Below are 25,413 nucleotides of genomic sequence, written 5' to 3'. Positions count from 1 at the left end.
TCAGCAATGAGCTCCTCACAACTTAACAAATGAAGCATATCCTCTAGGAACATTTCCTACATATGCCCTATGCTTCAGCTCTAGTGAGCTACTTCTGTCATCCATGGGGACCTTTTGTGCTTCCATATCTGCATATGCTAGGTTTACAGACCCTGAAGTAACTCTCCCTTATCAAGTACCTGGAAAGGGTCTGCTGATCTTTGGATGCGCAGATACACTATCTTCCCCACTATACAGCTGACCCCAGGCTTCCTTTACAGAGTTGATTTTTCTCCTTCATTAGTGCATCTGAGATAACAGAGGGAAAAAAAAAAAAAAAGCTCTCATCTGACCCCCAAATTTCAAAGATCACAATTTCAGATAGTTCTCACATACATAAAGACTTAGGATCCCACCATGATAAGCAAAGATCTGTTGAGCTGAAGACGTCAGTTGGAGCCAGCTACAATTGATCCCTGACTAGTATGTGCATGCCAGGCTCCTAAAGCTCATGGTCAAACCAATACTTCAAAAATAATGATCATCTTCAAGTCACAAGTTTAGGAGACGTCTTCAAATAGTCAGAACTATGAATGATAAGCCCAAGAATGCTAAGAGTCCAGTATTATTAGTTTTATTGCAATTGCTGTATTTCTTTACATACGTATCTTTCATTTAGATTATGAGGTACTTAAGGGTATAATTTTTCTTTCTCCCCGGACCCTAGTAAAGTGCAAGCCCATAACATGAACTCAGTAAATATATGTCAAATATGAAAATAATGAAAACGATCATTTTGGCCATTGTGTTGAGAACATACATCTTAAGAAAGATGTCACACTGAAGGTACGAGCAATCACTGGACCAGATGCCAACATGGAAGGAAAAAATCAATAGAGTCCGTTAAGAGATGGGTAGTGAAGCAGGGATTGTGTGCATTTGTAATGTACCCTTGGCTGCCTTAGTGACCAGTAGGCATTTATTTCATAATTCTTTCAGTGAGCACATGTTTAGTGGGTGTTTACTATGTGCTACACATTATGAATTTGCACAGCAGCTGACAGGAACAAAATGTGTACTTGCCACCAGGTAAGGAGGTGTTTTACTGTTGTAGTTGTTAATTTCTAAGGGCTATACTGTCAGGTTTCCAGAAAATGTATTCTTAGTTTTTGCTTCATGACTTTCTCAAATAAGATGATCAAAGAAATTACCTGTGGGTTTTCTATTCCTTTAAATGTGGAAATGCTGAAGTGAATTCCTACTTAAGGGCTAACAATGTATTCCTTGAATATTTTTAAAAACAGGAGAAATTCCTGACAGAGATTTTAGATGATCATAGTTGATCCAGATGTAAAAAGATGAAGATATTGGCCTTGCAGATTCTTTTCCAGGATATAACTCTTGAAATAATAATAATAATGAACACCATTGGTATAGACTTCATCAGAAGCCCAGCCAGTGTTTGGAAACACATCCTTCACAGCATCTGCATTTTGTGCTTTGACTGGTTTGTAACATACCAGTTCCTTCAGGTTTTAACTCAGCATCACACTGCATCCTTGTCTCTCTCCTCTAATGGGACCATGAAAATTCAGACAAGGGAGGTAAAGCCTATCAAAAACTGGTGTAATTCTCTTATAGACTTAAGTGCTGAGGAGCGCTTCTTCAACCACCCTGTGTAGACCCATTGCCTCCTTCTTCAGTTTCTAAAGAGAGTTTGCCTGACTTAAATTACCAGGTTGCATGAGCCAATCTAATTAGAAATTATTAACTTGCATGAGAGGTGCTGAGAAACTAAGTATGGATTTTACTGTGAGGAATTCATAATGACAGAGAGGAGGAGAAAGAGGGATGTTCAGAAAGCAGCAAATGACTGACTTAGTGGCTCCACTATTTGTAACAGATCAGCATTGCCTTTTTTGTTCCTGTGCACCTACTTCTGGTAAGGCTTCCGTGCATAAAGAAATAAGTGTACAGTAGTTAGCTCTACGCAGACTGAAGAGCCCAAGGTTTAATCTCAGTTGTGCACTGATGGAGTATAATTTGGAGATTCAGAGAGATGCATGAAATGCATCTAAATTTAGAATCTGACACAATGGTGGTTGCTAGGAGCTCAAAAAGAAATCAAGGAACAAAGGGAGTGGCTTTTGAAGTGGTTGAACTCATTTACAGAAGCAGAAAGGCTGTGTCTTATGATGTGGACTCTGTGCTGCTGTAGACTATTAGGATGAATGACTAAAGGACAGAGGGGTAGTTTGGCAAAAATGTCATAAAAGCTAGAATTCCAGGAGAGGCAGAGAGGTGACTCTCATTACAATGAGCCAGGACTCAAGTATGAAAGTCACATTAACAATGCCTGAATCTCGTGTCTAATTTCCTGCCTATTGAGTCAAAAATTGTCTCCAGGTTTCATATAATGATAAATGTAAGGTATTTTATTTGATCTTGTCCTTTTTAAAAACCGTATGTGCAATTTTGTTAGCCGCTATCCATTTTCCTCTAATTCTGTTCTTTCTCTATTGATGCCACAGTCATTTCTTGAGACTTGCTTTGTTAGCATTAAACTGGTCTGCACAAATATGCAAGAAGGGCTAGGGGTAAAAAAAGAGAGCCACAGGAACAACAACAACAAAAAAATAAAAGGCTTAGTTTAAGTAGGGATCATCTTGCTTGTGTAAAGTTTTTTAATTACTGAGTTCTCTTCTGCCAGATCTTTTCAAAGTACTACAGTGAACTCCTTCAGTCACTGAACTAGGTAGATCCAAATGGGATTCTAGGGATGATGACAAATTCCAATTGGAATCGGCAGCTGAGTCATCACATAGTGCCTTGGTCTATTATTCGACAACTGTCGTTGAATATATGATGCTCAAAAATCATTCATAAGACAAAGAGTTATCATGTCACAATCCCAGTGATGAAGCTAGACAGAAAACCTGCCACATTTGGAATAGGAGAGACAGTGTGGGTTTTTGTTTTTACTAATAATAATCTTCTAGTTCACTAGCATTCCAGATTGTCTGTTCATAGATTTCTAAGAATGTCTTTATTCAAAACAAGCAGATAACCTGCCAGAGAATACCCCTCCCTTCTTTCCTCACAATCTGCTTCAAATTTATTTTAAAACTACATTTGTTTCCATACAATCAGGAAAGTTTCCTCATGAAAGAATCTTACTTTTTCCTAACAATTTTGTTTCCTAAAAAAAAAAAATAATAATAACCAGCATCCAGCTTCCTATGCTGGTTCACTTATTTCTCTAACTCATGTAGCATGCCATCAAATTGGCCCATTAATTACATACCATCAAATAGGACCTTTCTAAGTGTATACACTTGTGTACATGACCTTGTTCTCTTAGTAAGAGGTAAAGAATGTCAGTAATAAGACCCAGTTTTCATACCCACTTGAGAAACTTTGTCCACATGAAGGCATCTCAGGCACCTTCAATCCTGTGGTCTAGAGACCTCTCTAGTGAATTCAGAGTGAAAGAAACTAGGGCTAAAAGTGAGGGCTCTGGACCACGTAACTAAAATCTCCATAATATTAAGGGTAGGAGAAAAAAAGTATTTTGCCTAATGAAATGGAGGGAAAAATAATGACAGATGGGGATCAGGAATGTCCAGGGAGCAAAGCAGACAAGAGCCCAAAACAGTGCGCCTGCTTAAGGACAGAGTGACGCCAGAGATAAGTGGTGAGGCCTCATGAAGAGCTCCTGAGTCCCTGAGACATTTACAGGAAGAGCTAAAAACCCTGACCATCGGTCTATCTTTAAGGATTTAAATAACTTCTCCCATGGCTTCCATAATACCACTCACATCTGTTTTGTTTGGTGGGTGGTTTTCCTAAGTTCCCCTATCAGTCTTCTTCCCGTTCAGACTTCCTCCATCTGCATCTCCAAGAGTGGTGCTCCCTGGGTTCCTCACCAAGCTTCTGCAGCTGTTCACTGAGAAAGCCCTTTCCAGGTGAATGCATCTATTTTCACGGGTATAACTACAACTATTGATTCTATCTTGAATTCAAACCTCTCTTTGGAGATTCAGCCTTGGTATCCAAATGGCTTCTCCACAGCTTCATTTGTGCCCACAAATGTGTCTAAACCTGAAATGTTCATCTTTCTTCACCACCCAAGTGGCTCCTCCCCTTATATGCATCATGCTTGATGACCTCTCCTTTGCCATTAGTCCATGCTTTCCACATTGGATCACTCTTCAAGTCTGGATGTTGTACTATATTTGTTTACATTTAACATTTATTTATTAAAACCTATTTTTCAGTAGATGCTGACCTAGGATTGATGGATACAGAGTTACACAAGAGAATAAGGAATTCTTACGGAGTTGTTAGTCTAGTTGGGGAGACACACAATTAACAAGTAAGCAAGTAAATAAACTAAATGACTAGAGCTTACGCTAAATGCTATGAAAACTAAAACCAGGTTGACATGATAAAGAATAATGGAGGGTATATATTTTACATAGTGCTCAAGGAAGGTTTCTTCAAGCCATGAGCTGAAGGATATAAAGGAACAAGCCCATTGGAAAAAGAGTGTTCCAGGCTAAATTTAGGACAAAAAGTTTCAATCCTCCAAAACCTGTAAGTTCATTCTGTAGTCTTTAAGAAGGCCATTGAAGTTGAAGTATATGAATATAGAGAATGGCTTGAAATGTGTTGATTAGCTGGCATTCATTGAGTGCTTTGCATAGCCTAATTATTGTGCAAGAATTTGAAGTGGATTATCATATTTTACTCTCATATTGACTTTATGATTTTTAGCCTTATTTTAGGAATTAAGAAACTAAATCACATGGAGGTTAAGTAATTTACACATGTACTAATTGGTAAGCTGAGATTGAAATATAGACAAGTTCACTCTTTTGACCCTGTGTTATATTGCCATCTATTGTCACTTAGAAGCCAGGTTTTGCAGAGAATTTAAGGGCATGATAAGGAGATTGGATTTTATTTTTATTGGAACCGAAAAGACACTGATGGTTCTTAGTAAGGGACAAGTCTTACTCTCTGAGATTCTCCAAAGTGTGTCTCCACTGACAAGTTCTCAGTTCACACTTTTTTCTTGGCTCCCATAGGTCATGGCGTCAGTGTTGATCATTAGTCCGGTCAATCCACAATCCACACCACCATCAGATTTTAATACACATGAAATCTAAACCAATCAAATCACAACCCTGCTCAAAATTCTTGCACAGGTATTCACAGCCTTCAATAATAAAATTCAAACTCCTCAGCACAGTACATACTGCACTTCATGATCTGTCTTCTGCTTCTCTTCCTAGTCTTGCTCCAGCCATGTTGTGATTTCTGTCTTGGGTTCCTACCACACTGAACCTCTTCGAGTTCCTGAATGTGCTCTTTTCTTTCTCCACAGCAGGGAAGAGAACCTTGCCAGTGAGGATTATAGTGATTTTGCTGAAATAGACTCTTTTTTCTTTCTATTTCTATTCTTACATATGCTCCTCTTGCCTTGAGAAAAACACATGCTCTTTCCTGCCTTGAGGGCATCTCTTTACCCCACTGCTCCTTATCCCTTATTGTACTGTTTTGGGGAGCTAACTGCATCTGCTACTCACTTTTAAAAGCTCAACTCTGAAGTCACCTCCTCTGGGAAGCCATCTTCCCACAGTACCCTCTGCCTACATGTATCCTAGCACTTGTATATAGCATTTTAGTTGTTGTTTGCTTGTCTCTCTCTCCAATATTATGACTGCTTCAAATTTAAGGATTTTGTCTTATTCACATAATCCAATGCCTGGAACATGACATGAGATTTACTAAAAACTTGCTGTATGAGTGGTAAAGAGAATGGATAAATGAACTGCAAAAATTCAAAAGTCAGCCCAAAAAGTAATTAATGAAGATCAGGGGCTGCATAATTTATTTTTCAGGGACCATATACCATTTCAATTGGTCTACATCTACAAACTCATTCTACCATTTAAGATTCACCAAACTGGGGCACCTGGATGGCTCAGTTGGTTAAGTGTCTGCCCTTGGCTCAGGTCATGATCCCAGGGTCCTGGGATTGAGTCCCTCATCGGGCTCCCTGCTCAGCAGGGAGCCTGCGTCTCCCTCTCCTTCTGCCTGCCTGCCTCTCTCTCTCTCTCTGTGTCAAATAAATAAATAAAACCTTAAAAAAATACAAGATCCACCAAACAAAAAAACCTGGTACTTATTATCTGAATCAATTAGTGAATAATATTTAAGTACCCTTGTTAAAAGCAGATATGATGCTTGGGTCATATAATCTATAATCTATATAATATATAATGTCTTAATTTAAGGAGAAAGGATATTGATTAAGAAAGTATAATACTGATATGGAGTATTTTATAGTATAAATAGCTGTCTAATAAAACTTTTGTCATATATTCCCAGCAATCCTATGATATGTGACATGTGTATTGTTTGTAATCACCATTTTAGAGATTAGGTGATAGAAGTCCTGAGAGAGTACAGATCTGCTAGTACCCAGGAAGTCAGTGGCAGAAACTAAGTTGAACACTGAGATTTCTGAATCAAAATAATGTAACTCATTTAATGTTAAGCTGATATTACAGTGCATTTAATAATCTCATCTGAAAATATTTACTTGAGAAAAAGAAAAAAGCTCCGACCATCTAGTTTGATTTAAGAGTAATACGGTGTATAGTAAGGCATTAACTTTTATTTGAAAGTTTACTACGAGCTCCAAAGTTTAGACTGCTGAAACTTTTTGAATTTTGAACATAGCAGTCTTGCTACAAAGGCTTAAAATCCTTGAGCTTTTTCTGAGTCTGAAGCCCATGTTTTTGTCCTGAGAATACTCATGTATTCCAGGGTATTTTGTCATTCTCTGACCTAGAAAACACAAATATCATTACCTTTATCCTCCCGCACAAAGTGAATTTTAGATAATTCATTTCTAGGCCAGAGTTAAGAGTTTTATATGTATTCCTGATGTTGTTTTGTGCTGTGACCATGAAAAATTATGGCACTCTGATTTGTGATTAACTTTTAACTTCATTTTCTAGCAAAAGAGAGACTACAGAGAACACCCACGGTCGTTTGTCAGGTTTATAGAAAAACATCCCTGAAAAACAGGACATGTTTAGTTATTTAAGGAGAAATGTAAATGGAAAAAAAAAAAAAAAAACAAGGAGGCAGAGTAATTAAATGGTTTTCAATGATTTAGGTCCCATTCATTATAGAATTGTATACTTTGCATACACATTTAAGAAAAATTCCCAATAAAATAAATATGTCCAATTTCCATCAACTTAAGGAAGGCATAGGGGCAACAATAAAAATAGTTGTCAGAAAAAGTCTTTGGCTGAGAATACCCTCCAGCAAACATTGCCTTAGTTGCTGGCTAAAGGAGGCTAGAGCCTTCCAGACTGAGGTGGAGAGTAGGCCACGATGTCCAGGCCCTGAGACTAGATAAGTTGCACCCCAACAACACCTTGGAGCAGTGGCACTGAACCATCCTTTACTATCAATTTCTTCCAAAGATCCATCAGACAATCATCTGTTCAGGAACACTGATGAACAGATATCACCTAATAATTACTATTTTGACAATAATGGCAAGATTCCTGGTCTTGAAGAGTTGACAATTTAGTGTTTTAACACTCCAAAGTTTAGCAGCCAGGAAGAATATTAGCAAAACCTAACTTGCACCCAGGTTTTTCAAATCTCAATAATGTAATTCATATAATATTAAACTTATACTAGATTTCATAATGCCATCTAGAAATATTTACTTGGAAAAAAGAGCACTAACCATCCAGTATGGGTTAGAAGTAATATAGCCGTTAGTAAGGCTTGTATACACACACAAACTATCAAAAGGCAATGTGCTAAGTGTTCAAATTGATGTTTGCACAGAGTGATAATGGAAGCACAGGGAGAGTGATCCAAACACAGCCTAGGGGAAATAGAGGTTCTAGGAAGAAGTAATGTTGAAATTAGGAAGGATGAGGAGAAATTAACCAGATGTTAGAGACAAGGGACTCCATTCCCAGTAGAGACAGCAATACATAACAAAATATGGATCTGAGACAGAGCATGGAGAGTTGTAGAAAATGAAGTGGTTCAATATGAGCACAGTACAGAGTGGATGGAAAGGGATGTAGGAGATAATGCTGGAAAGATGAGGATGAGGAGGTGGATGAAAACACAGAAAGTTGTACATCATCTTATAAAATTTATGTTTTATCTTAAATGCTGTAGATAGTTATTACTGGATTAAAAGCAAGAGGATGAGTGTTATGGTCAGATTCATATTTTGTGTTTTATACTCTTGAGGCACTATGGAAAATGAATTTTAGGGGGACAGAGAAGCAGGCTAACACAATTATCCTAGTGAGAAAATTATGAGTGCCTGACTAACACCAACACTGTGGATATGAGAAAGAGACTAACCTAATAAATATTTAGAAAGTACACAAGAAATAGAATTGACAATCAGTGATAAAGTAATAATTAGTGATATAAAGTATATCTAATCAGTGATAAAGAAGAGGAGGTCTAGAGTGACATAATTGATTTCTAACTTAAGTATGGAATGATTGATAATACAAATAATCAACGTAGGCAATAAAGGAAAAGATCATGTTTGGAAAAGGAGGACAGGAATTTTGGCTTTGTACAAGTTTTACCTAAGATGACTGTGGCGCATCAGTGTGGAAATACTATGGGGCATTAAAAATAAGGATCTGGAACTCAAGAGTGAGGTCTATATTAAAGATATGCTTTAGAGTTCAAACAAAAAAGTGAGAGTTGAAACTACAAGTGTGGACAATATTGTCTAAAGAAATCTGTAAAGTGAAGCGAGATAAAGATTTTATTGAGTTCAGCTTATCAGTTCTCTCAGGGATCATGCTTTTGGTATTGTGTTTAAAAAGTCATCTCCAACCAAGGTCATCTAGATTTTTTCCTTTGTTATATTTTTAAGAGTTTTATACGTTTGCATTTTACATTAGGCTTATGACCTATTTTGAGTTAATTTCTGTGAAGGTTGTAAGGTGTCTGTCTAGGTTCATTTTTTTGCATGTGGATGTCCAGTTGTTCCAGTACCATATGTTGAAAAGACTATCTTTGCTCCATTGTCAAAATTTTGTTTAAAATATGTGCTTTGCAAAAGACATTGTCAAGAGAATGAAAAAACAAGCCACAGACTGGTAGATAGAAAATATTTGCAAAAGACACATCTTAGAAGGCACTGTTATCCCAAAATTGCAAAGAGCTCTTAGAACTCAACAATAAGAAAGCAAACGATCCAATTAAAAAACAGGCCAAATATTGGTATGCACAACTTGGAAGAATCTTGAAGGAATTATGCTGAGTAAAATAAAACAAAAATCCCCCTCCCCAAAAAAAACCCCACAAAAAAACAGGCCAAAGACATTAATAGACACGTCACTGAAGAAGACATACAAATGGCAAATAAGCACATGAAAAGATGCCCCATATCACACACCATCAGGAAATGCAAATGAAAACAACCATGAGATACTACGACAAAACTATCAGAATGGCCAAACTCCGGGACACTGCCAACCCCAAATACTGGCAAGGATGTGGAGCAACAGGAACTCTCTCATTCATTCCGGATGGGAATGCAAAATAGTACAACCATTTTGAAAAACAGTTTGGTAGTTTCTTACAAAATGAAACAAAACATATTCTTATACAATTCAGCAATAGTGCTCCTCGGTATTTACCTAAAGAAGTTGAAAATTTTGGCCATACAAAATTTGGGTATGGATATGTATAACAGTTTTATTCACAACTGCCAAAAGTTGAAAGCAGCTAAGATGTCCTTCAGTAGATAAATGGATAAGGAAACTGTATATCAAGACAAAGAAATATTACTTAGTACTAAAAAAGAACTGAGCTACCAAACCACAAAAAGACATGGAGAAAACTTAAATATGTATTACTAAGTGAAAAAAAAAAACAGTTGGAAAGGCTACATACTGTAGTATTCTAACTATATGACAATTCTGAAAAAAGGCAAAACTATGGAGACAATTAAAAAGATCAGGTTGCAGGGACTGGGGGAAAGGGGATGAATAGGTGAAGCATAGAAGTTTTTTAGGACAGTGAAATCATTCTGTATGATCTATATTGGTACATACATGCCTATACAATGCTCCAAACCCATAGGATGTACACCACCAAGAGTGAACCATAATGTAAGCTATGAACTTTGGGTGATAATGATGAGTCAATGTGGGTTCATCAATTGTAACAAATCCACATCTCTGGTGGGGGAATGTGGATAATGAGGGAGGCATGCACATGTGGGCAGGATGTAAATGAGAAATTTCTGTATCTTCTGCTTTTTGCAATGAAACTAAATATGCTCTAAAAATTAAAATCTACTAAAATTATTTAATTTGGAGATGTTGATTATAGTGTTCTCTATATACATAATTAGTTTAATTTGTAATTCCTGTTCAACCTTTTTTGTAATATTAATTTTAGTTTGATTAGTTACTGAAAGGGATATATAAAATCTTTTAGTATAATTCTGAATTTTTTATTTGACCTTGAATTTCTTTGAATTTTTTTCCTTTAGATATTGTGAAACTATATTATATGGTACATACCAACTTGATATACTCTTGGTATGATATGTCACCTTAGAATTGCCATATCACCCTGGTAGATTGACTATTTTATAATAGTTCTCTATACCTAAAAATACTTATTTCTTTAAATTACAATTTTTGTTATAGTCCTGTAGCTTTAACCAGTTTTGTTTAGTTAATACTTGAATGGTATGACTTTTCCATCTGTTTACTTTTAAACTTTTAGTGTATTTATATTTAAGGTGTGCTTCTTGTGAGCAGCATATGGTTGGAATAGATTTTGTTTATTTCTTGCTTGACAATTGCTGTCCTTTAATTTGAACTATTTATTCAATGTAATTTTAATATAGTTACTGATCTATACCATTTTAAATTTGGTTCTCATTTGTTCCACTTTTATTTTCCTTTTACTTTCTTTCCTTCAATTGAATCAGTCCAATTGGAATGAGTCTAATTCCAATAATTGGAAAATGATTCTAGTTTTCTCCTCCGATCCCTGGAAACACTGGCAGCTCTACATCCCAGACAAAGCAAGGTCTTTAGAACACTAACCTGGGATGCCTGGGTGGCTCAGTCGGAAAGCTGCTGCCTTCGGCTCAGGTCATGATCCCAGGGCCCAGGATTGAGCCCCGCACCGGGCTCCCTGCTCAGCGGAGAGCCTGTTTCTCCCTTCCCTCTGCCTGCTGCTCTGCCTACTTGTTCTATCTCCCTGTCAAATAAATAAATAAAATCTTAAAAAAAAGAATACTTCGTTTTCCTGTTGAGTTCATACTGAGTATTTACCCAAAGATACAAATGTAGTGATCTGAAGGGGTACGTGCACCCCGATGTTTATAGCAGCAATGTCCACAATAGCCAAACCATGGAAAGAGCCAAACCATGGAAAGAGCCAAAGGTGAATGGATAAAGAAGATGTGGTGTATATATATATTATGCAGCCATCAAAAGGAATGAAATCTTGCCATTTGCAATGATGTGGATGGAACTGGAGGGTATTATGCTGAGCGAAATAAGTCAATCAGAGAAAGACATGTATCACATGATCTCACTGATATGAGGAATTCTTAATCTCAGGAAACAAACTGAGGGTTGCTGGAGTGGGGGGGTGGGAGAGATGGGGTGGCTGGGTGATAGACATTGGGGAGGGTATGTGCTATGGTGAGCGCTGTGAATTGTGCAAGACTGTTGAATCACAGACCTGTACCTCTGAAACAAATAATACATTATATGTTAAAAAAAAAAAAAAAAAGAAGAAGATAGTAGGAAGGGTAAAATGAAGGGGGGGAAATCGGAGGGGGAGACGAACCATGAGAGACTATGGACTCTGAGAAACAAACTGAGGGTTCTAGAGGGGAGGGGGGTGGGGGGATGGGTTAGCCTGGTGATGGGTATTAAAGAGGGCACGTTCTGCATGGAGCACTGGGTGTTATATGCAAACAATGAATCATGGAACACTACATCAAAAACTAATGATGTAATGTATGGTGATTAACATAATAATAAAAAAATTCAATACGCTTTCCTGATTAAAACACTAAAAAAAAAAAAAAAAGAAGAAAAAAATAGGCCCTTGAACTAAATCTAGTTCTGTGACTGTTTTTGTATATTAAATTTAATTGGAACAGAAAAAAAAAAAAAAACTAATGATGTAATGTATGGTCATTAACATAACATAATAAAATTTAAAAAATGTGCAAAAAAATCTAACTTGTCTGATATAAAAAAAAAAAGAATACTAACTCTACTATTCTCTTCCCAACTTTTGTGTATTGTCACAGAGTATTTTAATTTTATATATAACTTTCACCAGTGTTTTAAAAAAACATAATCAATTTGAATTTAATTTTTTCGCATATTTGTCCTTTGTATTTATATTTATTCTTTCCTGTATTCCTTACTATAACTTGGTACCATTTCTTTTGCTTTTGCTTAATAACATTTTGTGATATTTTAGTGTGATAATTCAGGTGATGCTGAATTATCTGAGTTTTTGTTTGTCTAAAAATGCCTTAAATTCACCTTTGTTTTTAAGCAATACTTTTGCTTGGTATAAAATTCTAATTTTGCAGTCATTTACTTTTACCACTCGAAGATACCATTTTATTGTTTTCTGGTTTCTATTAATTTTTTTGATATGCAATCTGTTAGACTCATTTGAAAGCAACATGTCTTTTCTCTGATTGCTTTTAACATTTCCTTTGGTCTTAATGCGTTCAGTTTTATTATGATCTTTCTATGTGTCACTTTATTTGTATTTTCCTGCTTGGAATTGGTAGCATTTCTTGAGGCTCTGACTTGATCTTTCGACAGTTTTGAAAACTCAGCAATTATTTTTTCAAGTGTTACCACTCTCTTCTTTTCCCTTCTGGATTCTAATTAAATGTGTGTTAACTCTTTCTACCATTTCACAAAGTGGATGTTTCTCAGAGCATTTTCTATTATTTTCCATAATTCTGTTTTTCTGTTATTGAGTGTAGGTATTTTCCTTTGGTCTAACTTCTAGTTCTCTAATTATCTTCAGTATATATAATTTGATTATTTAAGAATATCCATTTAATTCTTGACGTAGTTTCTACTCCTTGTCTGAAAGTTCTCCATTTTTGTCTTTTAAGTTCATGACAAAATCAATTACCATGTTTTATGTGTATCTGCTACCCTTATTATTTGGTTTTCCTGTCAATTTCTTTTGTCTATTTCCTCTCCTCTTTTGTCAATTTTATAAGGTTGTTACATATAAAAATGTAGAGATAATGTGAGTATTTAGATTTTTTTTCATGGCACCATTTTTTTTTGCTTTTTTTAAACAGTTAAGACAGGAGTAGTTCATACTAATGCAATCAAGGATAGGGTCATTTGAAGCTCTGCGCTTAGTTGTATGATGTCTCTCATTGTGGAAAGAAAAGAGAGAAATGAAAATTATCTTCAGTAAGCACTTTTTTACAGCTGTTCTCTGCTTAATTTTCTTCATTTAGAAAAAAATAAGTTTCTTATATAGGATTTTTATTAGGTAAAAACTATTGATATGTAATTGTGGTCTGACAAAAGTAAACACTTTATAAATGTGATGTATCTGTTTTATGATATTCTGACAATAATGTGAACTAAAGTTACCCTTAATTTTTTTCCTCAATATTTATAAACCAAAATGTTTAATATCTCGTAAAGGCCTGAAAAAAATGTTCACAATTATTTTAATGCTACTACTAACATTCCCTACAGAGAAGATAGAGAAATGAGTAAAAGATACATTTTACCTCAAATGTCTTATTTCTTCTCATCACCGTTTTTAGGTACAACTCTATAAAGCAATACTCTTTGGAGCCTAGAATTTTTAAATAAAGTGAAAGAAGAGGAAGAAAAAGAAAAATAAGGAGAAAGAAGAAGGAAGAGGAAAAGGAAGAGGAGAAGGTGAAGGAGGAGGAGGAGGGGAACTTTCTGTGTCAAAATCAAAGAAATGAAAATAACAAATAAGACTACAATTTAGACCGTCTTTTCCAGTTTTGGAAACAATAATCCCAGGCCAAATGTTAACAATGAAATAACTCTGGATTGATCATATACATAAGGACAAGTGGTATTCTATATCTTAATCTTCACAGTTCCTTCTGAAAGAGGTATAATGCAAAGTGAATGAGAAGCTATCCACAGTGTCTGAATGGGAAGAATAAAAAGCCGATGTAGGAGAGTTTATACTCAGGGGAGATCATAATAGTCTATCCTATACCCTGTTGATGGAATTTTTAACTTTCAAAAACTCTTTAAACCCCTAAAGAAAATTATGACATGCTTATTTTAGAGTGATTAAGTGTGGTTTCACAATTCTTATAAAATAACTTTGAAAAAATTCCTGGAAGCCACCCTCCTTATGTGTCCCCCATGGTCATTTTCAGATAACTGAGACTACCTCTGAAGTGACTAATCAGCTAGAGACAAATGCATAGGATCTTTAAAGATACTTTTTTTTTTTTAAGATTTTATTTTTAAGTGGTCTCTACACCTAACGTGGGGCTTGAACTTACAACCCTGAGATCAAGAGCCACATGCTCTGCTGGCTGAGTCAGCCAGGCGCCCCTAAAGATCATTCTAAATAAACTAAAATGCTAGTGCACTCTGAGAGAGGAATACAAAAATGGGATTTAGGTATCATTTCGTCCACAGTCCATTTTACACAGTAGTAAATCAAGATTTTGTTAGTTCATGAAACTAATCTGAGGTCAGTGTCTGTATTCAACGTAAACGTGAATTGCTTCAGACACTAAAGATAAGCACCATAAAGAAAGTAATTAAGCTAATGTCAGGTTTTGTCAGTCAGCTGAGAAGATGAGGTTTCTACTGGGAGTTAGTGCAGTAGTTATGAGCACTTTAGGGAACACACTGATTTATCCAGTGTGCAACACTAGGTTGCATATAGGAGGATCTCAGTACAAGTTCACTGCATGCATGAATGAGCCGTACTATCCTAGATCCCAAATGGAGATTAAACAGGTTCCCAGATTATTGCTTTTTAAGTGGTTTTATTTGGTATTATATTTTAGACAGAGGGATTTTAGTTGAACCCCAAGATCTTTTTTTAAATCCCTTTTCTAAACTCTATGTTTCCTGGATTCAATACAAAGGCTTTAGAAAATTCTTGGCTGTAGAACACTTTTAAGTGGTCTCTCCTGGATATGTTCCTATTATTCTTTCAGAATTGTATAAGCCTTAAGTATTCAAAATCTTGTCTGTAATGACCATTGAAGGGAAGCAAAATCATTGAGTGAGGTACTTACTTATTTGCCGTCAGAGAAATTTCCTCCATGGTCTTGTTATAATTTTTTTTTTTTTTTTTTTTTTTTTTACCAATTAAGTACATCAGACTAGTTTATTTACCATGGACTATTTTTTTGCATATGGGTCAAAAGCATGCACATCAAGTTGCCTCTAATGCAGAATTAAAATGCCTGACTTGTGCAAAAAGTTCTCATGCATTCCATCATTAGTAAGATGATGGCAGTTAGCCCAGCTGGTGCCAAGAGGACCACAGTTACGGCTGATAGAGGAAGTGTTTTGATTTTTTTTTTTTAATCAAAAAGGTATGAAAAACTGGAGAGCACAGAACACTCTCCACACCTGACCAGGAAGACATGCTTATGAAAACATTGTTACATAGTAGATGAACTTTGAATCTATTTCTCTATTTCTCAACACCTTCATCACAACCAGCAAGCTGGTCCAATCCATGCTGTTTCTCTTCTGGACATTTCCATCACCTCCTAATTGGCGATCTTTCTTCCATTTTTGTCCCCAGCTTGCCACCAGTCTGTTCTCCACTCTGCAGCCAGAGTAATTTTTGTAAAATAAGTCAGATCATGATATTCCCAGCTTAAGTTCCGCCAATGGCTGTCTATCTTACTCACGTAAGATCTAAAGTTCTATGAGGACATACAGCCCAGTATTACTCTGAACTCATTCCCACCACTCTGTCCTCTTTCACTCTGATTTAGCCTCCCTGGCCTCTCGTGTTCCTCAGAAACACCAAGCAAACTTCAACCTGAGAGCTTTTCCCTCTGCCTAAGAGATCATTCTCCATATACACACCTGTCAAAGATAAGCAAAGCCAGACACGGAAGTGCTGAGTATAGATGTTATTCAGTGATGACTATTGCTATAGGAAAGAGGATCCAGTGGGTACTGAACTCAACTTCATGAAACAAAAGGCAGGAGATTTTTTTGAGGCTGCGATATGCTGAGGCAAAGCACTGAGGGTGTCAAGAGGGGCTGCGTCCCTGTGACTGGGCTGTATGGGTTTGTTCATTGGAGTTTATCCAGAGGAGAAACAAACGGCTGTATCTTCACGACTGGAGGCAGTGTTGCAAGTTAAAGCAAGGCTGCTATATCATATGGTTTCACTCATATGTGGAATATAAGAAACTGGGCAGAGAACTGTAGGGGAAGGGAGGACAAACAGAATGGGAAGTCCTCAGAGAGGGAGAAAAACCATGAGAGACTCTTAACTATAGGAAACAAACTGAGGGTTCCTGGAGGGGTGGTGGGTGGGGGGATGGGGTAATTGGGTGGTGGGCATTAAGGAGGGCACGTGATGTGATGAGTACTGGGTGTTAAAAGTGATAAATTATTGAACAAGAACACTACATCTGAAACTAAATGATGTATTATAAGTTGGCTAATTGAATTTAAATAAAAAAGAAATAAAAGAAGGCTGCAACAACGTTGGGTCCTTTCCCTCCAAAAGGGACTGGGAACAAGAGTGAGAGTTACTTCCTTGAATGTTTGCACGTCCAAGAGACACTGGTTCTCAGGTCCTTGAGAATACAGTTCTAAGTGGTAGGAGATTTACATCTCTAGGAGGCAGTGAAAGGATTTATAATTGCAAGCTTCCTAAAGTAACTACTCTAAGAAGGAGTTCCAGGGCCCAACTGCCTATCACCAGGTTTTGATTGGAACAGACAGTAAATTCTTCTGATAGTAACAGATTATATATATCATATATAAATATATAATATATTAATGTATTGTATTTCACCTTACATTAGTATGTAAATTCCATCAAGGGTTTTAACTTTTTTACTCAGAATCCCCAATGCCTACCCTTGCTCTTGGCACATGGTAGGGATTTGATAAATAGTTGTTGATAAAAAATTATTATTTTAAAACATTTATTTAGAATTCTCCATATAGCACTGTGATCCTTACTTGGAATCTAAAGATAAGTAACATAGTCCCAGGCATTAAGGAACTCCTGGCTTAGTGGAAGAAATAGACATGAACACAAATTATTGCACAATAGTGAACTACTTGCTAAAAATTAATTTAAGTACAAAATACTATTGGGATCCTGAAATCTGAGCAACAATCTACTGAGAAGAAATATATCAAGAAAAATTCTAAGCAAGAGTTGATTATTTGATTAGAGTCTTAAAGGAAGAGAGCAAATGCATTTGAATACATTTCCAATAAATTTTGGCATATTTTTCAAAATGCCATATTGATGATTTGTGAGTACAGACAATTATTTTTCCTTTTAATAAGAGCTTGTCCTATGGAAATTTGACAGCTAGTAGCACAGTAGAATTACTGACTTAAATCTTATCCTCAATGCAGCTTTATTTCCCTTTTCCTTCTTATCACAAGGACCTGACATTTCATTAAGTAACATTCCTCATTTCTGGTAAGACCTGGGGTTTCCCAAGGTTACACATTTCTTTCCTTTTTTCCTTTCCCAAATCACTACATGCCTGGGTCTAAGGAAGAAGACTATAGTGTTGCCACTAGCACACACGACTGAAGGAAGGGAAGCTATTCACGCCCACGTTCCTAGTATGAGTCCGTCTCTACCCCTCATGGTACCGGTACCTCTTGATACTAAAAAAATCATAATGCACTTTAATATTATAACTTTAAATACACATTCATAGAAAGTCATTGCAATGAACTAAAAGGTTAGTATTTTAAACAGCTTTATAGACAGGACTTACCATCATTCATAAATATTTATAAGGCTTTCTTTTAATAGATTGTATTATATTTATAGCACCAAAGTAGCTTTAATAGAGTCTTTTATTTGGGAAATGGACATAGTCATTGCATAGAATGAAATGCTATGATAGTAGTTGTTAAGACGGAGTTCTGTCTACATTGGAGGATCACTCAAGGCACAATATCAATTATGGGTCAGACTTTTATCATAGGCAGTGAAGTACATATGATTAGTGTGACTGAAATAGTCAGTAGAATCAAGAGGGATGAATTTCCTTTTAACTCATTTTAAATAAACAATCCTTGCAAAGAGTCAATCAGCATAAAATATCCCAAGTTAGTTATTTTCTCAGTGCTTGTAAGATGATATAAATGATATATGGTTATACTCCATTTTGACATAGGCCATTAAGCCATTCTGACTATTAGAGTAATGTTGTCACAGTGGCTTCAGTTATTGAATTTCAATCATAAACTTTGTTCAAACATAATTGATCATTAATGTTCTCACTTGCTTCGGGCTCACTGTAGCTTTTTAATACCCTAAAATCATTACCAGGAAGTGAGAGGTTAATCTCCTCTGCATTACAGTTGATCATCCTTGAGGGAAGCTTTTTCAGTCTAATGAAATGACAGTGAAGGCCAGTGCAAAAAACAGTTGACTTAGGGTACAGGAGAGTTTGATTTTTATGATACAGATTTCAACAAGATGCCAAATATTCTTTGTAGCTTACTGATTCTAAGTTTGGGAATCTATTTGTTTCATATATCATATCGGCTAGAAATACTGTGAACAAATGAGTTGAATTTATATGAGGTGGTTTGCACTTTTCTCAAGAAAGAGAATGCTGGCATAAATTTAAACACCAGTGTTCCAAAGTAATTAGTTGCACTGACCCCTGGAGTAAGAATATTCATGTATCATTATCAAAGTAGACATTCAGAAGCTATTTAGTACTGCCATACGAATAAGTTATGCTAATTTAAATATACCCCAAGTCCTTTTGAGCCAAACTGACTTGTGTTTTTCAAGTACTTGGATTCTGTTTTGTAAATCACAGCTTATACATTTCTAAGAACTAATTCTTAGAATTAGAAGGTATTTTAAATATTTAATAAGTCTTGTCCAAGACCAAATCACTGGTTTTTTAACTCCAACATACTAATAATATATGAATATGTCTTCAATAAGCATATTTACCAGGTTTTGTTCTATCTCTAAAAAACCCTTTCTCACAGAGGCTACAACTCTTTTGAGTGGGCCTTCAGCCCCATTCCATCTTAATTGTTTAAATATCTGTACACCTTTCTTTTGGGTGTTTATGCCTTTCCTTACTTAGCCATTTTCTTACTGATAGATTATTATCTCTTTTATTCTCTTATAATAAGTGCATAGTAACTTTGTGCATAATTTTCTTATTCTTGTATTTAAGATTGTTTCCTTAGATTTTTAGAAGTAGAATTTTACTGGGCCCAAGAGCATTATAATCTTAAAGGCTTTTAAATATATACTGAAACTATATTGTTTTCCAAAAGGGTTATACCAATTTACATGATCATGATCAAAGTATGAGAATGCCTGTTTTACTGTACTCTCATTTCATTGTCAGAATTAAAGCAATAAGAATATTTTCCATTAAATTAAACTAAACCAATACAAGACAAACACTGGTACTTGATTTATACAGAAGTGATCCGATGAAGCAATAAAGGGATTATATTATTTATTCAGGAGACTTGGGGTTAAACGCAAGGTACTGTACATATGCATTTAACTTTGCTTCTTTCTGAAACCTGGCCAAGTGGCAGTAAAAAAATAAATATGCTTTAAACTCCAAAATAAGTCAGATAGGAGATGACAACATAGTTTTAGAAGCTGGAAAGTAGATAAAAGATGAAAGGAAATGTCAAAGGCAAGCAAGATAGTTCTCACTGGGGGTTCTCACACTAGAGGACCAGGTACAGTAGAGGTAAAAAAGGAGGAGGATAAACTACAAGTCTTTGTAAGAATCTTGGGGCCCCTTCCCAATCTTGTGCAGCCACACAGCTGCCTCTTTTACTCCCTGCAAGAGAATAGAATTTATTTGGTGCAGAAATTGAACTAGAGGCTCTATACCCAAGGATACCCAAGGTGTAACAGAAGAAGGAAAGAGGCTGGCATTTAAAAAGAACAAATTAGAGAAAATATAAATCCTCTTCTTGCATAATATAAGGAAATTGTTAATATCTTAAACTGGTAATTCAAGAAATAGGAGTATAACCCTCTCATTTATAACCAAGTAGGTAGGTGTCAGAAAAAATAGTTACAAAATTTAGGGGAGAGGGATTCTGGAATAGGAAGAAGTGAGGAAAGGGTCAATTGTTTTTCATTATAGTTAACTTTTTTTTTTTTAACAGATTTATTTATTTATTTGAGAGAGAGAGAGTAAGTGAGGGGAGGGGCAGAGGGAAAGACAGAGTCCTGAAGCAGACTCCCCGCTGAGTGCTGAGCCCGCTGGATCCCAGGACACCGAGATCATGACCTGAGCTGAAATCAAGAGTCAGCTGCTCAACCAACTACTGAGCCCCCAGGCACCCCTATAGTTTAGACTTTTAAAATGTACATGTATTACTTTGATTTTTAAAATCTGTGCAGAAAATAAAACATGGTAATAAAGGCTATCCACCTGAATGAACGGACCAGCATTTATATTTTGGACAGCTCCTTACCCCTTACTCCTAAGGGGAACTTACTGGATCCTGAGAGCAAGGAGTAGAGCCATGTAAAGCAGCAAGGTGCCTGGGCTACTTAAACTTATCTTTCCCAAGTCCGGTGTGTCTAATCTTAGATGCCTCTCAGAGTAGGGAGACCAGTGAATTAACTAGGTAAGACAGCATGGGCATATTGAGACATAATGACTTATTTAATGCCGAAACTACTGGAATCATCACAAAATAACAACTCAGCAATACGTGGGATAAAGGTCTCTCTCTTTCTTAGATATGCAGACCCAACTGTTTTATACATCACTCTATTCTTCTCATGCCCTCATTTTGGCTTGGCTCAGCATCGTTTCTCAAACAGCCTACCTAGAATAAGTGAGGCTCCTTTTCTCAATTTCATTTACCTTATTTGCATGTAGTTTTTATTATCATTTTGATAGGGTGAAGGTCCCATTTCCAGGGTAATCAGGAATGGTGTGTGTGCAGAACAGCTTTAATCTTTAGTCATCATAATGTCCTAGAAGCTATTTTTTTCTTAAAATGATGAGAATACTAACAGTTGTGCAATTCTGCTCATTTATTCTCTTATTTTTCTCTTTCTCTACAAATTCTGACTGACTTACACTGTTTATCAGGATATTATGGATTTAACCATTCTGGCTCTATGAGAGAACTCAGATGCTATTCCAAACTTTTTATAAATAGATTCCATTTTTTAAAGAAATTCCCACTCTAGACATTGAATTTGTCAGTTCACTGTATTTTTTAAGGATATAATTTATATAAAATTAAAATGCTGTATTCTAGATATTTGTTTCCAATATTCTTATGCACTGGAGTGTACATAAGAATTCACTTGAGGAGCTTATTAAAAGTACAGGGGTCTGATCCTCCCCCTACTTTTTGTTTAGTAGGTTTGGGGTAGGGTCAGAGTGTTAGCATTTATAACAAATGCAAGTGGATTCAGAACCACAGTTTGAAAAACATTAGTTTAAGCATGATTTTTCTTTTGTGTGTGAGATGACCTGGGTTTTCCTATCCAGAAATTATTGTCATACCTAAAAGTATGCAATTTATCTAGCATGAATATGTGGGGACACCTAACCCAAATGTGGATATGAAATAAACACTTTAGTTTCTAAATTATTGAAATGTAAACTCATCTTAAGAAGAAAATAACACCAGTATCTGGAAACCCTCTGAAATCCTGTAAAAGGCAGAGGAAAATAAGGATTGTCTGATGTTTATCAATCAAGTTAATATTTGCCTAACAAATGAAATATGATTGGGGATTTAAGGGAACCCGTAACAGACTCCTTTAGAGATAACTTTCATTTTTATGAAAGTGATTAAGAGAAAATAATACTGGTGCTAATTAAAGTTGAAGTAATTTGAAATACAGAAAATGGAAAGAATGTATAAGTTAATTTTAATGATTAAGGATAATTTAACATGCTTGTATTAATTGTGATGTTTATTATGCCTCGTTGAACAGAGAGAATTTTTTTTCCATGTTTTTCACTTGATTTCTGTGTGTCTTGAAATATCTTAATCTTCTTACTTCTTTAAAAACCAGTGAGCCTTTCTGGCTAAATTTATAAAAATGGAACAGAGTGATTTTGTTGATCTTGCCACCTTGTTCGAAGGCCAGCAGTCTATGAGGCAGCCTGGCTCAAATGACCGATTCATTTGGTTCTTTGCTGATTAATTCTCCAGAGCACCCTGCATCTGTCCAGAGAGGGGATTGGAAGTCTTCAGAGAGCCATCTAAGCTCCATGATTGGAGGTCAGCTTTACACGTTATTGTCTTAGTTTGAAATCATATCAGTTTCAGTCTTCAAACCATAGGCATCTGAAATTTAGCGTTGACTTTTATTCTGTTGATATGTGTGATTTGATTTTACATGGTGAAATACAGAGTAGGCAAGGTTCTACTTTATAATTCCATTTCCTGTGACAGAGTTAATAACCTGATGGGAAGGTAAGGTAGAAGACTCAGCCAAATGCCGGACAATGGTCTTCACCATGAAACATATGGGAAATGATATTAATTTTGCCTGCAAAGGGGACCCGAGGAATATTTTCTAAAGATGCTTGGCCTCCAAGCTGCTTTAAAAAGGTGTCTGAAGGCACACCGTCTCTCACATTCTAACCTTGAAGTGCATCTGTGGATGCTAGGACTATAGAATGGGAGTTTCCCATTTTTTTAAATTATTGCCTTGGCTGCATCCTCAACATTTTGATCTGCTATATTTTTATCACCATTGAGTTAAAAATATTTTCTAATGCCCTTGTGATTGTCTTTTTATTTCACCCATAGGTTAGTTAGAAGTGTTCTGATTCATTTCCACAAATGTGGATATATTCTAGTTATTTTTTCCTTAGTGAGCTCTGACTTAATTTGACGGTATTCACTGAACATACACTGTCTTATTGTCAACCTCTGAAATGTGTTGAGACATGATTCATGGTCCAGAATATTTTGATAAATGTTTTAGGTACACTTGAAAAAGATATATTTTTCTGCATATGTTGGATGTAATCTCAATTAGGTCAAATTGGTTAATCATGATGTTTAAATGTGCTGTATCTGTCTCCTTTTTCTATATGTTACTAACAGAAATATTTAAAAATCTCCCACTTACATTGTGGATTTACTGATTTCTTATTTTAGGTTTGTCACTTTTGGGTTTATATATTTTAAAGCTATATTATTAAGCTTATATAAATTTATTAATGTTATATGTTCCTGTTAAGTTACCGATCATTATGAAATGTTTCTCTTTATCTCTCCTGTTTTACCTTTTACCTTTAGGTCCATTTGTGCTATATTAATATTACATATGAATATAAATTAAAAATATTATAATATATAGTATATTAGTACAGCCCAATCAGCTTTGTTTTTGCTTGCATAGCATGTTTACATAGCATATATGTGTGTATATATATATAGTAGGTATATATATATGTGTGTATTTATATGGGTGGGGGCATAAAATCTTGCTCATTTTGTTCTATTTGCAGTATCTTTTATTTGGCTTTTTATTTCCCTTTTCTTGTTTTCTTTTGTATAAATTGCATGTGTTTTATTATTTCATTGTATCTCTTCTGTTATCTTGACTTGCTATGACTTTAATTATCATTATTTTACTAGTTACTTCAGAAATTACAAAAGGCATCCATAACTTATTACCATGTACCTTAAATCAGACAAGGTCCAGTATAATGTAAAACATTTGCTTTAATGCTATTTAAACTCCTCTGGCTGATTTTCCTCTATTGTTATATATTTTACTGTCAGTTATGTTATCCACACCACAGTGATTTGTTAACATTGTTGCTTTAAACAGTTGGTAGTCTTTCATGTTTACCTTTCCTACATTTGCTTTTTACTTCTTTTTTTTTAAAGATGTATTTGTTTTTATTTTAGGGGGAGAGAGAGAGAGAGAGCGAGAGCACATGAGCAGGGGAAAGAGCACAGGGAGAGGGAGAGAAGCAGATGCCCCACTGAGCATGGAGCCCCATTTGGGGCTTGAGGTGGGGTTCAATCTCAGGACTCTGAGATCATGACCTGAGCTGAAACCATACCCAAGTGCCCTGCTTTTTACTTCTTTTACATTAGTTACATTGTTCTCTCTGGGATAACTTTCCCTCACCCTATTGAGTTTGTTTGCAAGAACTGAAATAATGACAAGGATTGTTACTTGTGGTCACCTCTGCGAAAGAAACTGGAGAGCTAGTTTTTCACTTCTTACTTTCTATCTTTCTCAGAAAGAATGGCTTTACAGATACTTTTTGCTTTTGTCTGATATTTTCAGGTAAAATTATGACTCCCTAAAGCCTAAAATACACAACATTTAAATATATTTGATATACCAGTATTGCAATAAATATTAGTGTAATTTCTATTAATATTATAAAACTTTTTTCTACCTGATTACACAGGTGGCAACCTATTCACAGAGATGACAAATGTTACAAAAATGAGGAATAATTGAGTTGGCCAATAGGAAGACATACCTCTTCTTCATGTGTGTTTTTCATTCCCATTAGAAAAATGAAAAAAAAAAAGTTAAATAACTGTTAACAATCTCTATAGTTGAGCGCAGTTGAATGAAACAGTTCCATATATCACATATTTTTGGGAGTTAGATAAGAAACCTAGTATGGATCTTCCATCAGACCCTGTATATTTAATAATTTTCTAGGAACTGCTTCAGACTGTGATTCTAGAACTGTCAACATCATTCTCTTGAGAATGTGTCGTAAGTGTACTACAGAATAACTTCCTTTTATTTTTCCTCGTCTAAGATGAAGAACCTGACTCCTAAGGAAACAAGGGTTCTTTGTCAAGGCCCCATTTACTCAACAACTAGTGGCCCAAACTGAGCACATTTCATTTTATTTTGATTTTAAGTGCCTGAATTTCATAGTCTTTCCACCTGGAAGCCTCTCAAGTAACATGACCTCAAGAGACTGAAGGTGAATTATCTTCTGCATCTTACCACATTTTCATCTTGTCTTGAGCTTTCTGTTAGGAAAGCATTATGATCCATGCATTTCCCAAGACAGAAACCCTGGAGTCATCCTAGACAGTCCTGATTCTTACTCCAACAGATCATCAAGTACTGTTTATTCATAAAAATCCCTTGCATCTA

At 35.7% G+C, this 25,413-nt stretch overlaps 1 long non-coding RNA gene across 5 annotated transcripts in view; it reads left to right on the top strand.

The window, feature by feature from the left end:
• LOC118543837 (uncharacterized) overlaps positions 1-16,576 on the top strand; it is a 472,034-nt gene extending 455,458 nt beyond the window's left edge. For all 5 annotated transcript variants that reach the window (XR_013440675.1, XR_013440677.1, XR_013440678.1 and 2 more), the window contains 2 exons: positions 13,382-13,499; positions 13,865-16,576. This is a non-coding gene — a long non-coding RNA (uncharacterized LOC118543837). The remainder of the gene's footprint in view (positions 1-13,381; positions 13,500-13,864) is intronic.
• The last annotated feature ends 8,837 nt before the right edge of the window (positions 16,577-25,413 follow it).

Source organism: Halichoerus grypus, chromosome 8 (assembly GCF_964656455.1).
Source record: "Halichoerus grypus chromosome 8, mHalGry1.hap1.1, whole genome shotgun sequence".
NCBI lineage: Eukaryota > Metazoa > Chordata > Mammalia > Carnivora > Phocidae > Halichoerus > Halichoerus grypus.
This window is presented reverse-complemented; position numbering and strand designations above follow the sequence as displayed.